Source organism: Molossus molossus, unplaced genomic scaffold (genome assembly GCF_014108415.1).
Source record: "Molossus molossus isolate mMolMol1 unplaced genomic scaffold, mMolMol1.p scaffold_m16_p_7, whole genome shotgun sequence".
Classification (NCBI taxonomy): domain Eukaryota; kingdom Metazoa; phylum Chordata; class Mammalia; order Chiroptera; family Molossidae; genus Molossus; species Molossus molossus.
In genome coordinates this window covers 16,093,201-16,109,859 of record NW_023425401.1, presented here as the reverse complement: position 1 = coordinate 16,109,859, position 16,659 = coordinate 16,093,201, and the positions used below count along the sequence as shown (strand labels likewise).

Below are 16,659 nucleotides of genomic sequence, written 5' to 3'. Positions count from 1 at the left end.
AACAAAAATGAAAAAAATGTCCTCGGGTGAGGATGAAAGAAAAAAAGAGTAAGATATAAAGAAACAAAAATATGCTCCATAAGAAAGAAAAATTAATAAAAACTGCCTCAGAGGAAGCTTAGTTGTTGGATTTAGTATACAAAGACTTGCTATTAACTGTTCTAAATATGTTCAAAGGACTAAAGGAAATCATATCTAAAGAATTAAAGGAAGGTATGAGAACAATGTCTTCCCAAATAGAGATAGCAATAAAGAGGTAGAATTAGAAGAAAGAGCCAAAGAGCAATTAGGGAGCTGAAAAGTATAATAACTGAAATGAAAAATTTAAAGGGTCTCACCTGCAGATTTGGATGGACAAAAGAAAAGATTGGTGAATTTAAAGATACATCAATTGAGATTATTTGCAGCAGTTCTCAACCTTCCTAATGCCGAGACCCTTTAATACAGTTCCTCATGTTGTTTGTGGGCATATCTGCATGTGGGCGGACCTGCCTGGAGATGGATAGAAGAGCCATGTCTCAGTTCCTAAGACCATTGGAAGTATGTGTTTTCTGATGGTCTTAGGCGACCCCTGTAAAAGGGTGGTTCGACTCCCAAAGGGGTTGCGACCCACAGGTTGAGAACTGCTGATTTAGAGTAAGGAATAGAAAGGAAAAATAATTAAAACTGAAGAGACAAAGAGGTCTGTGCAACACCATCAAACATGCCAACAGCATAGTGGGAATCCCGGGAGAGGCAAGAAAGGGGAAGAAAAGAACATTTGAAGAAATAATGGCTGAAAAATGTCCAAATTTGATGAAAAACATGAATCGGCATATTAAAGAAGCACAGCACATTCCAAGTAGGATAAACTTGAGATTCACAACTAGATGTCATGAACTGTGGAAAGCTAGTACCAAAGATGGAACCTTGAAAGCAGCAAGAGAGCACAGACTCATGCTCAATAAGAATAACAGCTACTTTTTCATCAGAAATTATGGAGGGTAGAATTCAGCTGGATAACATTTTCAAAGTGCTGAAAGAAAACTGTTGACCAAGAATTTTACATCTAGCAAAAATGAAGGTGACATTAAGACTCTATGACATTAAAATCCATAAAAATCTTAGAAGAAACTGTAGGCAACAAAATTTCAGACGTCATACGCAGCAGAATTTTCATGAAACATCACCTAAGGCAACAGAAACAAAGGAGCAAATGAACACATGGGACTACATCAAACTCAAAAGCTTCTGCACAGCAAAAGAAACCACCACCAAAATGGAAAGGCAACCCACTGTATGGGAGAGCATAATTGCCAATGATATATCAGATAAGGGGTTAATTTCCAATATATATAGAGTGCTCATACAACTCAACAAGAGGAAGACAAAGAACCCAATTAAAAAAATGGGCAGAGGAACTAAATAGACACCTCTCCAAACAGGACATACAAATGGCCAAGAGACATATGAAGAAATGTTCAACATCACTAATCATCAGAGAGATGCAAATTAAAACAACAATGAGGTATCGCCTCACACCTGTCAGAATGGCCGCCATCAACAAATCAAACAAGTGTTGGTGAGGGTGTAGAGAAAAGGGGACTCTAGTACACTGCTGGTGGGAATGCAGATTGGTGCAGCCACTATGGAAAACAATATGGTGTTACCTCAAAAAATTAAAAATTGAAGTGCCATTTGACCCAGTGATCCCACTTCTAGGAATATACCCTAAGAAGCCTGAAACACCAATCAGAAAGAATATATGTATCTTCATGTTCGTAGCAGCGCTATTTACAATAGCTAAGATCTGGAAACAACCCAAGTGTCCATCAGTAGACGAATGGATAAAAAAGCAGTGGTACATATACACAATGGAGTACTATGCAGCTGTAAGAAAGAAAGATCTCTTATCCTTTGAGACGACATAGAGGGACCTGGAAAGTATTATCCTAAGTGAAACAAGCCAAACAGAGAAAAGACAAATATCATATGATCTCACTTATTTGTGGAATATAATGAACATAACAGTCTGAGGAATGGGGTAGTCCCAGAGATGTGGAAGTGGGGTACAGACTGACAATCCCCAGAAGAGGGGGTGGTGGGGGAGAGAGAAACCACAGAACTTATATGCATGTGTGCATGAACAAATGGACATGGACAACAAAGCTGCGGACAGGTCGGGGAGGGAGAGGAAGGGGGGAATCAGTGGGGGAAAAAGGAGAAACATCTGTAACAAAAATAAATAGATAATAAAAAAATAAAAATAAATAAAAAGAAACTGAATTTGTTACTAGAACACTTGCCTGCCCTACAAAATAACTAAATAAATAGCCCTCATAAAGATAACCACATAAGTAAATATAAAAGACAATATGTGTATTTTTGTAACTTTTTAAAATCTGATTTAAAAAAAACTGCATGAAGAATTATAAAACTGTATCAATGGACTACAACATATAAGAATGTAATTTGTATGACAATAATAGTACAAAGGAGAGGGGAACAAATGGAGGTATTTTGTTTGCTATTAAAATTAAGTTGGTGTTAATCCAAACTGGATTGTTTTAAGATTTTAATTGTTGTTACCAGGGTTACCATTAAGGAAAAAAACAAGCCCTGGCCGGTTTGGCTCAGCGGTTAGAGCGTCCGCCTGCGGTCCGGAGAGACCCGGGTTTGGTTCCCGCTAAGGGCATGTACCTCGGTTGCAGTTTGTCCCCGGCCCTGGTTGGTCGTGCGGGTGGCAGCCACTCGATGTGTCCCTTTCACATCGATGTTTCCCTCTCTCTCCCTCCCACTCTGTCTGTACAAAAAATGGAAAAATGTCCTCGAATGAGGAAAAAAACAAAACAAAACAAAACACGATGAAAGAAACAAGAAGGGAATGGTACACTAGAAATATCTGACACTAAAAACAGTAATGAAGATATAGAGACAAGAGATACAGAATACGTAGCAAAATGGAAGATATAAATTCAACTGTAATAACTATATTAAATACAAATACAATAAATTTCCCAATCAAAGGTAGAAACTGGAAAAATATACTTAAAATACAATCAAATTATGTGATGTCTATACCAGACCCAATTTATGGTCATTACTACAGGGCAGTGTCAACACCTTCAGCATGAGGGAGTCCCTTTCCATTCACATTGGCCAAGTTGCCATCCAGACTGGGGATGCTTTTTGGGAACTCTATTGCCTGGAATATGAAACCCAGTCATATGGCATCATTCTTGACAGGAAAAAGGATCAGTTGGAAACTACTAATATGGAGCATCTGAATGCATCTTTAGATGCCCTTTTTATGAGACAAGAGCTGGGAAGCATGTGCCCAGAGTGCTCTTTGTAGACCTAGAACCAACTGTTATAGATGGGATTCATATAGGAAAGTACCATTTATTCACTCATTAAACCAGAGCAGCTTGTAGCAGAAAGGAGGATGCTGCCCACAAGTATGTTTGAGGTCACTATTCTGGGTGGGTCCACGATTGTTGATCTTGAACTACAGAATATCCAAAAATTGGCAGAACCGTGCAGTGGACTTCAGATATTTTTTATTTTCTGAAGCTTTGGGGGAGGCATTGAATCAGGATTTACATTTATCTTAATGGAGTGGCTCTTGATAGAATATAGCAGGAAGACTAAATTGTAGCTTTCTGTGTATCCAGCCCCCCCATTTCCACTGCTGTAGTAGAGCCTCACCATTCATTCCATCACAGAGCATGGAGGACAATGAAGCCATCTGTGACATATATACTTGGTGTAGAATGCCCTTATGCTGATAGGTCTTTCATTACTGCTTCCTTGAAGCAGGAAAGAAGTAAAAAGACAATTAAAGGGAGAAATAGACAATTCAAACAGTTGCAGATTTTATTACTTCACGTTTAATAATGGAAAGAACAACTAGGCAGAAAAGCAACAAGCAAATAGAAAACATAAGCAACACTAAACCAAGAGTCATTTTTAGAAAACTATATCCCCAAACAGAATACACATTCTCCTCAAGTTAACATGGAACATTATCCAGGATGGGCCATATATATACAGTAATCATAAAGCAAACCTCAAAAAACTTAAAAGGATTTAAATAAGAAGTATGTATTGCAACCAGAGTGGAATGACATTAGACATAATAACAGAAGGAAATTTGGAAAATTCACAAATATATGGAAGTTTAAAAACACTTCTAAATAACCGAGGGGTCAAAGAAAGAAATAGCATATACAGAAAATATTTTGAGGTGAATGAAAATGAAAACACAACATATCAAAACTTATGGGATGCAGCTAAAGCAGTGCTTAGAGAGAAATCTATGACTATAAATGCCTATATTAAGTAAGATGTCAATCAATAACCTAACCTTAATTGCTATCTAGTTATAAAACTAGAAAAAGATGAGCAAACTAAACCCAAAGCAAGCAGAAGGGAGGCAGGAAATAATGAAGAGAACAGAAATAAATGAAATGCAGAATAGAAAAATAGAGATAATTCAAACAGCCACAAAACAGAAAACTTCAGCTAGGCTGACAAAAAATAAAATAAAATAAAAATGACTCCAAAGAAATTAGAGGGGGACTTTTCTATAGACCTTTTAGAATTAAAAAGGAGTATAAGGGAATGCTATGAATAATTGTATACCAACAAATTAGATAACCTAGATGAAATGGACAAATTCCAAGAAAAATGAACCTATTAAACTGACACTAGAAAAAGTAGAAAGCCCAAATATATCAATAATGAAAGATAATTAATTATTGGAAAATTCTTAAAAAGAAAAGCTTAGAGATGACTTCATGGTGAATTCTACCAAACATTTAAAGAAGAGTTAAAATACCATTTCTTCACAAATTGTTCCAAAAAAAAAAAAAAAAAAAGAAGAAGAGGAAAGACCCTTTCCCAACTAATTTTGTGAGGCCGTTGTTACTCTGATACCAAAGCCAGATAAGGACATCACACAAAGAGAAGTATAGATCAGTATCTTTTACAGATAAATGTGCTAAATTCCTCAACAAAATATTAGCAAACCAAGTCTTGCCACATTTAAAAAGGATTATACACCCCGAACAACTGGATTTATCTCAAGAATGCAAGGCTGGTTTAATATCTTAAAATCAACTAATGGAAATATATTACTATATTAATAGAATGACAAAATTCCATGATCATCTGAATAACTGCAGAGAAAGCATTTGACAAAAAACAACTTCATGATAAAAATACTCAACAAACTAAGAATAGTAAGGAACTTTCTCAACATGTTAAACAGTGTCTATAAATAAGCCAAAGCTAATATTATACTTAGTGGTAAAAGATTGGATGCTTTCCCCTAAAATAAGGAACAAGACAAAGTTGTCCATCTCTGCCACTTCTGTTGGTTCTAGCCAGGGCAATTAGACAGGGAAAAAGAGATAAAAGGCATTCAGATTGGAAAGGAAGATATAAAACTGGATTTGTAGATGACATGATTTTTTGTACATAGAAAATCTTAAGAAATCCATTAAAATTTTTTTTACATGGTTACAGATACAAGATCATTATATAAAAACAAATTGCATTTATATTCCCTAGAAATTTCTATAACTGAAAATGAAATTAAGAAAACAATTCCACCCTGGCCGGTTTGGCTCAGCGGTTGGAGCATTGGCCTGAGGACCAGAGAGTCCCGGGTTCAGTTCCCGCTAGAGGCATGTACCAAAACAAACAAACAAACAAACAAAACCAATTCCATTTACAATGTAATCAAAAGAATAAAATAATTAGGAATAAATTTAGCACAAGTCTAAGATTTGTAAGTTATAAAACGTTGGTGAACGAAAGTAAAGAAGACATAAGTAAATTCAAAGAAATATTAATGGATTGGGAGACTTAATAATGTTAAGATGGTAATACACTCCAAAATCCAGAGATTCAGCACAATCTCTATCAAAATCTCTGCTTCTGTTTTTACGGAAATTAACTGATCCTAAAATTCATGTGGAAATGGAATGGATGCAGAATAGCCAAAACAACATTGAAAAAGGGGAACAAAGGAAGAGGAATCATACTCCTAATTTCCAGAGTTACTATAAAGCATCAATAAGACAGTATGGGTCCTGGCATAAGGATAGACATTTAGATCCATGGAACAGAATTGAGAGTTTCTATTTTATTTTTATTTTCACATATGTAAATAATCCTTACATATACAGTCAACTGATTTTCAGCAAGGGCACAAGGACAATTCAATAAGAAAACAGGTCTTTTCAACAAATGATGCTGGGACAACTGTACTTTCATATGTAAAAGACTGAAGTTGAACCCTTTCCCCACACCCATATGCAAAAGTTAACTCAAAATATTTCATAGACCCAAATGTGAAGTTAATACTCTAAAACTCTTAGAAGAAATTATAAGCATAAATGTCTGTGACCCTGAATTAGGCAGTTTTTAAAGATGTGTCAAAAGTACAAACAAGAGAAGAAAGATGAGATATATTGGAATTTATTAAATTATGAATTTTTGTGCTTCAAAGGACAATATCAAGAAAGTGAAAAGATAACCCACAGGATGAGAGAAATATTTTCAAATCATCTATCTTCTAAAGGGCTTGTGTTTAGTGTAAAGAACTTTTACAACTCAATAATAAAACAACCAATTTAAAAATGGACAAAGGTGTTGAATCGATGTTTTGAAGAAGATATATATACAAATGGCCAATGAGTACTAAAGAAAATGTTCAACATCATTAGTCATTATGAAAATGCAAATCAAACTACAAGGAGATACCACTTTCACACCTCCTAAGATGACTGGAATCAAAAAGTCAGGTAATAACATGTGGGAGGATGTGGAGAACCTGGAACTGCTGGTGGAAATGTATAATGATGCAGCTGCTTTGGAAAGAGTTTGGCAGTTCCTCAAAATGCTACACATGGAGTTACCATATGACTCAGCAATTATACTCTTAGCTAAATATCCAATAGCTATGAAAACTTATGTTCACACAAAAACCTTATATATAACCGTTCAGCAGCGTATTTATAATAGTCCAAAAACGGAGACAATCCAAATAACCATCTACTGCCCTGACCAGATTGGCTCAGTGGTCAGGGTGTCAGCCCTTGGCCCAAAGGGTCGTGGGTTTGATTCCTGGTCAAGGGTACGTATCTGGGTTGCAGGTTTGACTCCCCAGTCCAGTCAGGGTCATGTGGGAGGCAACCAATTGATGTGTCTCTCTCACATGGATGTTTCTCTCTCTCTCTCACCCTTTTTTCCTCCCTCCCTCCCTCTATCTAAAAAAATACACACACACACACACACACACACACTACTGATTAATGATAAACATAATATGGTATATCCATGCAATAGCGCTATTTGACAATAAAAAAGAATGACTCCGGCCAGTGTGGTTCAGTGGTTAAGCATTGACCCATGCACCAAGAGGTTGCTGGTTCGATTCCTGATCAGGATACATGCCCGGGTTGTGGGCCCGATCCTCAGTGGGGGGCATGCAGGAGGCGGCAGTCAAAGTTCTCTCTCATCAGTGTTTCTATCTCTCTCTTCCTCTCTCTCTAAAATCAATAAAAGAAAAAATAAAAAAATAAAAGAATGAATTACTAATCCATGCTACAACATGAATGAACCTTGAAAACATTATATTATGTGGAAGAAATTACAAAAGACTGCATACTGTATGACTTAATTTATCTGGACATTTCATATCTGAGCATTGTGAAATGTGCAAAATAGGTAAATCTATAGAAACAGAAAGTAGATTAGTGATTGCCTTGGGGTAGGGATGTGGTGGGATTTCTTTTTGGTGTGATGGAAATGTTCTCTAATTAGATAGTTGTGATGGTTTCACCACAACTCTGAATATACTAAAACCACTGACCTGTTCACCTTTTAAAAGGGTGAATTTTATAGTATGTGAATTATACCTCAAAAAGCCATTATATAAGAAAAAAAAAAATATGTGTTCATTCAGTAAATATTTAAATGACTCCTAATTGTCAGGCATCTTATATTGCTCTCTGATCTTCTACTCCCACTGTGTGTGACTTACCTAGAGTCTTTCTCCTGGTTTGTGATTTTCAAGCCTAAATCTGCATAAGAGGCAGCAGGTTATTTATGTTTTTAATGCAAGTTTCCCAGTGTCCATAGCTAGCGATTCTGCCTCAGACATCAGAGATGAGACTTGGAAAGCTACATTTAATAACAACTGCCCTTCTGGGAGGACCACATTTAGAAATAATGTTCTGGGAGAATAAAGTCTCAATTTTACGAGACACATTTTTGTTTATTTCCCTTTTACTTTCTTAAAGGGAGCTTTACTTTCTGAATTGAATATGTATAGATTAAAACAAAATATTGAGAATGTGTGTCATATTAGTGGAGACATAGTATATCTCTTAGTTCTGAATGGATTGAAGAAATTATAAGGGATGAGACTGACAGATTAGAATATATGAGAATCAACACAATGAAAATAACTAAAGGATGACAGCTGACCAGAGAAGTCTACATGAGTTTAGGAAACAATAGGTTAACAGTTATAACACATGGTAATTATTCATTTTATAAGAAAAGTAAGATTCTGGTAGATAAATGCAAAAATAAATATGTAAAATTTTGTTCAAAATCAAAGAGGTGCAAATTAATCTCTGGCTAATATTTTTATACTTAGTAAAGCAGCAAAATAGAAAAATGGCTAGGTCCTATGGTATTGACTAAATTTGTGCCAGTTTTCATCTACAGAACCAGTATGAATTTAGTAGAAAATAGTTAATTTGTCTTAGGAAAATGATTTAACAGAAACAAAAATACACATATGTAAATGTTCAACTGGAAATCGACTAAATGCAGAACAAGTGAATTGTTTTATAATTCATTGTCCATCAATATAATAGACTTACACAGCATGAATTATGAAGACACACATTAATTATGTTTATACATAAAGGGAAAAAATACCTAAAAAGGTGTTTGTGGTAAAAATATTGATGATGAAACATTTTTAAAAATTCGTAATTTTGCCCTGGCCGGTTTAGCTCAGTGGTTAGAGTGTCGGCTTCCAGGCCGAAGGGTCATGAGTTCAATTCCTGCTCAAAGGAACGTTCCTGGGTTGCATGTTTGATCCCCAGCCCTGGTTGGGATTGTGTGAGAGGCAATGAATCAATGTATCTCTTCACATCGATGTTTCTCTCTCTCTCTCCCACCTTCCCTTCTACTCTGTCTAAAAATAAATGGAAAAATATCCTCAGGTGAGGATTAACAACAACAAAAAATTCTTAATTTTTTGAAACATTTTATTGTGAACACTTCTCCAATGCACAGCAAAGTTAAAAGAATTTTACAATGAATATCCATATATTATCACTTAAATTCTACCATCAACATGTTGTTGTATTTTATCATATAATTAACTACCTTAATCTTTTCACATTTTTTTCATTAAAAGTTTAAAAATTTCCCCAGCTATCAAGTAACAATGTGCTATTTCTTGAGAGATGCTCTTTTTTTTTTTTTTATTAATAAAGGAATAACTTAAATTTTCTTTAAAAGGTTTAGAACAATTTCTTGTAAGTCTGTGTATGGCCACCAGGTGTAGCTCTGGGCCCATAGCATCCCAGGACAAATGTGCAACAAAGGTTCCCGTAAAGGTAAGTTTTAAATGCAATCAACCTTGCTTATTTGGTTGAGGATACAGTACAGTAAATTTCTCCTTCTTTAAGATCTAAACAATTTAGGGTATATATTTATTTTATTGTTCAAAAAGCCTTGCCACTATTTCTCTGAGCAAGAACTTGACTTTCTTACTCCACAGCCTCCAGGTAAAAAGTTTTATGCAGCAAATGCACTTATAGTTCCAGTTTTTGAAAGGATAATTTTAAGATGGTTTAACTTCTTCATGGAAATAGAAATGCTCAATCTTTTTTTTTTTTTACAATGAAAACACTGCAACTATAATCTTTCTTTAGGGTGATCATTTGATTAGTGTCTGTATCTCTTTCAACAAACTCCATAAGGTTTGGGACTGTACCCAACACAGTGACAGGCATTCAGTAAATATTTGTTGAATAAAAAAAAATGTAAAGAATGATTTGAAACTTACTGCAGGCCATTTTGTAGGAATTTGTAAAGCTATAAGAAGTATGCTTGCTCCATTTTAATTTTCTTTAAATGATAAAGGATCAACTTTAAATATCTTTCATAGTATTAAAATAGCTCCTATATGAAACCATTTATGGTTTTTAGTTGTGAAAAATAACATAGTCATTTTTGAAGGAAATTAGAGCCTACTTACGTTGAATCCATTTTAATCATAAATACTTTCTCTTCTTTCCCTTAAAGGAGTCCTCAGTTTCTCTCTCTGTTAGATGTCATCAACTATCAATTTGCTTCTACATACCAGAGAATAAAATTATGGAGGCAAGAATCTAATGGTATGGCCAAGTAAATTAAACTGTCTACCAGAGAGAAGAATTTTCCAATTTCTTTTTTTTTTTTTAAAGAGAGAATATTTGGTAAGCTGTCTATGAAACAGTATTTTTTCATAAAATGAAGCCATTCAGAGTAAAAGATGTTGGGAGAATTTTAGTTTAAGTAGAGGAGATGTTTTTCTCAAAGAATTTAGTGTCAGGCTTTTGAATTTCTGATAGTATGGTAGAAGGAGTCATCCAGAGAGAAGACAAGAACAAACACTGATTTTTTTTTTTTTTTTTTTTTTTTTTTAAGAAGGGCTCTTATTTTACAGAAAGAGGACTAATTCTAGAGAAACAAGACCACACAGAATTACTTAGCTCAAGAATTAAATTGCTGACAAACTTTTAGTTTTAATCACTCTATTCTGCTTTTACATGTATTCTTTCAGTTGTACTTGACAAGAAAGAGCCATCATATATATTTCTTAACAGGTGGGGTCTTTGACGATCTTTCCTGTCCTTTGTTTTCTTGAAAGGTAAGTAATGTCTATATTACATACCTGTCTTGCATACCTTCTCCCTCCTCTTCTCTCCTCTCTCCTCTTTCTCCATTTTTTCCCCTCCCTGCACCCCCTCTTTTAAAACCATTATCAGTTCATTTAGAGAAAAATTAGTTACTGCTGAAGGAATTAAATTACTATTTATAACAGATATTCAAGAAACAAAATATTTCTTGAACAACTTCATACTAAGATACAAACTTAGGTTATTACCACTATGTTTTTATAACGGCACACAATATTATGCAGATTAATATTTTACCACGTATTCGCTTTTCCTTGAACATCATGATTCATTTTTATCTGACATCAGCTCCATTTATGTCAATCAGTTGGTAACTACTAATCACAATTGCTGTGACAAACTATATGAAAGATGCACACACAGTTTTGATCGTGATTATTGTGCTTACCTGAGTCATGGCTAGCATCATCTTCTGCAATTCGATTGATGATTCACAAAATTTTACTTCCACTCTATCCTTTTCAACCCCACATACTCATCAGCCAGAGCAGACGACAATTTACTCCAGTAGGAAAACCTGGACAGTTTCTTTTGGACTGCTATGAGAATCTTCGGCTTTGCCTTTAAAGCAAACAATAAACTTTATGCCCCATTAAACAATTTTTATTTTTTGCTTCATAGTGTTTCAAGTCATGCTAGAGGTCATTTTAAATTCGATTGTTTACTAATGAATAAGACTGGCAAAATTATTTCATTGTGTTTTTGCAAGTTGGGAAGGGATGTTGTTTCTTCTAACATGAAGGTAGCATATACAGAGTGAAAGTCTGAGCCAGGGAAGCCACAGATGACTTTAATGTGATTAAGTAAACCCTTAGACCTCGTTACAATAGTTGATTTAAAAATGTACCTTGGTTGTTAGTTTTATCTATTGCTTTCAATTTTCACCTCCCTTTGTGTTAAAAATTTCTGAAGTCTGGAAATATTATTTATTTCATAATTAAAGGCTGTGGTAGAATAAATTACCACAGTGCATGCGTTAAGGTGGATGCTACGCATTACTCATTTAATCTTCACAACAACCCTATAAAGTGCAAGTGTTATTCCTCTCTTACTGAAGGGGAAGGAAAACGAGGTTGAGAGACTAGGTTCTTGACAAGGATCACATTTATCTTTATTGAAATTATGTGTGGGATACCAGGGTAGATGCTGAAGACACTAAGATGTATGAGTCTTTGTTCTAGAAAGTCTTCAATAAGGTTGTTGAGACAAGGCATATCTGTGGAAACAATATGCCTGGCCAGTGTGGCTCAGTGGTTGAACATTGACCCATGCACCAAGAGGTCCCCAGTTCAGTTCCTGGTCAGGCCAAATCCCCAGTGGGGGGGCATGCAGGAGGCAGCCAGTTGATGTTCTCTCTCATTGATGTTTCTATCTCTCTCTTCCTTTCCTCTCCCTTCCTCTCTCTCTAAAATCAGTAAATAAAAAAAAAAAAAATTAAAAAATGTGCCATTAATCCTAAGATGGTGTCTCCCAGAAAAAGTGACTTGATCTTGGTATCAGCAAACCTATCTAAGGCTCTACCCTAGTAGAGTCCAAAATGAGGTGCAGCTCCATCATCTTTGCATAACTCTGTTTACTGCCTTTACATTTTTGAGAGCGTTAAAATATATTTCTGCTGATTATTTTCCTGAAGTGACACGGAAGGATAGCTTCTGTACAAGAAATGTGCTTATATTAGGTGTGAAGCCATTCATTATTTAACTATTTTGGTAAATTAGAAGCTTTGTAATTTTCAAATATGAAGATCATTTTCTTGAGTAGTTGGCAGAAAGATTCACTATACATGCAAAGAGATACATTTTAATTTCTGTGCATGTTTAATTTTTTCTATAAAAAAAACTCTATTGTAGGAGATATGACCCCTTTCATAGAAAACGTTTATAGTTGAAGTTCATTTTTCAGGCCAAAGCCATTGCCAGGCACCATCTTTGTAGAACAGATATGTGACTGTATTATGGAGTACAAAATTGCCAGTTCTGATTTGAGTAAGAGATTAAAGTGAGTTTATTAACTTCACACCAATTTGAGGGAAATATTTCTCAATTTGAGAAAAAACAAACACAGTAGTTATGTGAAATAGTTTTTGCTTTTATTCTTTATTATCAGAGCCTGAGAGAAAGGGAACCCTCACACAGTGCTAGTAGGAATGTAAAATGGTGCCTTGGAAAACAGTCTGGAAGTTCCTGAAAAGTTCAACATACAGTGACCAAATGACCCTGCCAAGGTCTGTAGCTAAGAGAAATAAAAATGCACATCCGCACAAAAACTTGTAAAGAATGTTTATATCAGCATTATCCATAATAGCTAAAAATTACAACAACCCAAGTATACATCATTTGTTGAATGGATAAATAAAATGTGGTCTATCCATGTAATGGAATATAATTTGGTAATTTGTTTATAAAAAGAAAAGTATTGACACATGCTACAATGTGGACTAACCTTGAAAACACTGTGCTAAGTGAAATAAGCCAGTTTCAAACAACCACATATTGTATGAGGCCATTTATATGAAATATCTGGAATAGACAAATCCATAGAGACAGAAAGTAGATTAGTAGTTGCCAGGGGCTCAGGGAGTTGTGGGTAAATCAAGAGTGACTGATAATCTTTTTGGAGTAATGAGGATTTTCTAAAATTGATTATGGTAGTGGTTGTACAACTTTGTGAATATGCTGAAAACTCTTGAATTGTATAGTTTAAATGGGTGAACTTTATGGTATATAAATTACGTATCAATAAAGCTGTTGAAAGTAACTCATGATTCCACTTCAAATATTTCCAGATATTTTTATTATGATAGAAATAAAGGCAAGCAAAACACCATGAACACTGGAGTAACCGGGCAAAGGTCACCGGTGAGCCAAGGTACTTTGGTTTATAATGGCTATTCAAGACCATAGACAGCACCACACAGGTTTTACCCCAACTCCCATTTCAGTGGATCCACTCTTAATACTGCAAATGCAAGTAAGCTAGAGAAAAAGGAATGTGTTCAAAGATAATTTTCAAAAAAAGGTTAAATCATAGTTCTCATACAGATATGAAAATGAACAGATGTTAACAATTTTGTTTGGCTGATTCATTGAGGGAACTAGGCAGATGTTATAACTGGTTCAAAAGGGAATTCAAAGAACAGACATTTACATAGTTGTAAGATAAAGACGATGAACAGGGCTGGAATCAGATGACCTGGCAGAGTGTGCTTTATGTAGGGAGCGTTCAACAGCGAAAGTCTGGAATCATATGACCTGGAGGGGTATCCTCTGGACAATGCAGAGCTTTCTATTAACACACACATCCCCCCCCCCCCCCCGTCACCAAATTTTTGCTTCAAATAGACCATAATGTGCATGGAGGGTTAGGGTAGAACTCGGGTAGAAGGAGTGAGAGCAGAAAGGACAAAAACATTCAACACTCTGTGCCCAGAGCTGTAGGCCTGACAGTAATGATGGGGGCATATACCAGAGATAAGAGAAAGGAAAATTTATTGTGACAGGAAACAATAGCTAGAGGAGTAGAAGGACACAAAAAAGGAAAGGGAAGGGTCACCTCGGCGCGGGAGAGGAGACCTTCACTAGATGGACTGTGACATTACTTGATCCGATGGACATTGCCACAGAGGCAGTTCAGGCTCCATCCCTGCTTTCGAAATGCAAGGCTCAGCTGCTCCAGAAGTGCTTTAAAAACGACTATTTCTTTAAGTGACCAATTTACCTACTAACTAGTTTGCCAACATCAATTTACCAAGTGATTAATCCGTCAGTTAATCATTTCATCAATTTGTTTCGCTTTTGCTCTAATATTGGAAAATTGCTCATTCAGTGAATTGGTTTATTTCCCCCAGTCAAAACAGTTTGCCAAAGTTGAGTTGCCTTTTAAAAGCTGCACTCTCATTCATTAACTTGGGCATTTATTCACTGGCAGTTTTTAAAGCATCTACGGTGTGTCTGGCACAATTTCAGGAGAACTTTCTGTCAATAGGTCTGTGGAAGGAAATGCTTTCATCTATTGTATAGAATACATAATTGATAAAGATGTCTTATTTTCATAAAAAGAAAATTATGAGGATTTACTAAAAATGTAAGCTCCATATGAGTAGGGAATTAACCTATTCACCGTTAAAATCCTAAAGCTTTAAAAAGTGCTAATGACATGGTATATGCTTAATAAATATTTGAATGAATTAATGAGTAAGAAAATGTAAAGACATAAGTGAATGTGCTCCTCTTTATTACTGATAGGTGCTTGATCAAAAATTGGAAAATTTGCTAAGACTAGTTTCCTTCCCGTTCTTTAATGATCTTTGCAAATGTAGTGCGGATGACTTAGCAGCTACAGAAGCTACATTTTTGATCTCACTGCTCGCTTTGATACAGAGTATATCCAAACAGGCTTCAAATCTAGGGAACCATTTAGGGCTTGTGGAAAAGGTGTCTCAGAAAATGTCTTACATGTTTAGGCTTTAAATTCCTCCACAAGATCTCAGCCTTCTCTTGATTTAATATCATATAAATATGCATCCAAAATGGATGTTGGGTTCTGGCCACAACTCAAGTTTTTTTTATTTTTTTCAGCACTTAATGATTAATTAATAAATTAATTACATTTTTATTTGAACAGTCATAAGGGAAACTGTCTAAAAACCCAACAAATATTTATGAGGCCCTTTCTCTTCCTGAATTTGAGTAGTTGGGCATCCCTGGGCAAATGGCTGAAGCTCTCTGAATCTTTTGTAACATGATAGTGATAGTGTCGACCCCAGAGTGACTGATGAGTAAATGAGATAATGTAATATGAAAATCCTTCTCAAGGTGTTCCCTATATTTTTTATATTTCGACCTCCTCCTTTTTTCTGTTTTCTTAAAAAGAACAGAGTGACCACGACTTAGTATTTCAGAGACTCTGCTTCATCAGCTACTTGCATTATAATATGGTAAGTGGTGCCTTCTGGAGCAGTTCACTTATATCAGGTTATTTCTTCTACATTAAATGGTCTTAGAGTGTTATTTTTATGTTTTTACAGTTTAGATGCCTCACCTTCACTCTAAAGCATCACCAGTGGCTGTTATTAGTGTTTAGTTCTAGCTTTATTATGTGCTACTCTTAGTCTTCTACGATAAGAACCCAGAGGACTTTATTCATTAGAATTGCCTATCAGCCAAACATAGACAGGCTGTGAGGATTTAGAGGCTACATCATGAAGAATACATGGTCTTTGTCATTGCTGTAGAAATGCCTTTACTCACAGTTTTACATGAAGTCACAGATCAGGAGCAGAGCTACACTCCAGAGCCCAAACAGCATCTCTGCCCTTCTTCGAGGAGATGGTGGCAGCAGTGCTGTGTGCAGTCACTACAGTGCTTATCAGTTTTCCGCACGCTTGCGTCTAGTTTTGAGGTCATAGTGAGCATTATTAACCTCATCATGTTTCTTAGGTACGAAACAGAAAGAATGTTGCTGGTTAAAAGGCATGTGATTAGGATAGAGATAAAAAAAGAAAAATAATGAAACGGCAAAACATGGGCACATGGGGAGCATTGATTAATTCTGAAGGCCCAAGAGCAAATTCTGTAACATGCAAATGTCACGCCTGTGCAGGGGCAAAAATAGGTTAAGTGTTGCATGTGTGAGGATTCGTCAGTGTCTGTCTTCATAAGGACACTAAGCCTATTGGATCTGG

The 16,659-nt window shown here is 35.6% G+C and overlaps 1 long non-coding RNA gene across 2 annotated transcripts in view; it reads right to left on the bottom strand.

The window, feature by feature from the left end:
• LOC118620087 overlaps window positions 1-16,316 on the bottom strand; it is a 42,107-nt gene extending 25,791 nt beyond the window's left edge. For both annotated transcript variants that reach the window (XR_004957368.1, XR_004957367.1), the window contains exons 1-2: window positions 16,226-16,316; window positions 11,365-11,537 (exon numbers count right to left, since the gene is read on the bottom strand). This is a non-coding gene — a long non-coding RNA (uncharacterized LOC118620087). The remainder of the gene's footprint in view (window positions 1-11,364; window positions 11,538-16,225) is intronic.
• Between the last annotated feature and the right edge of the window lie 343 nt (window positions 16,317-16,659).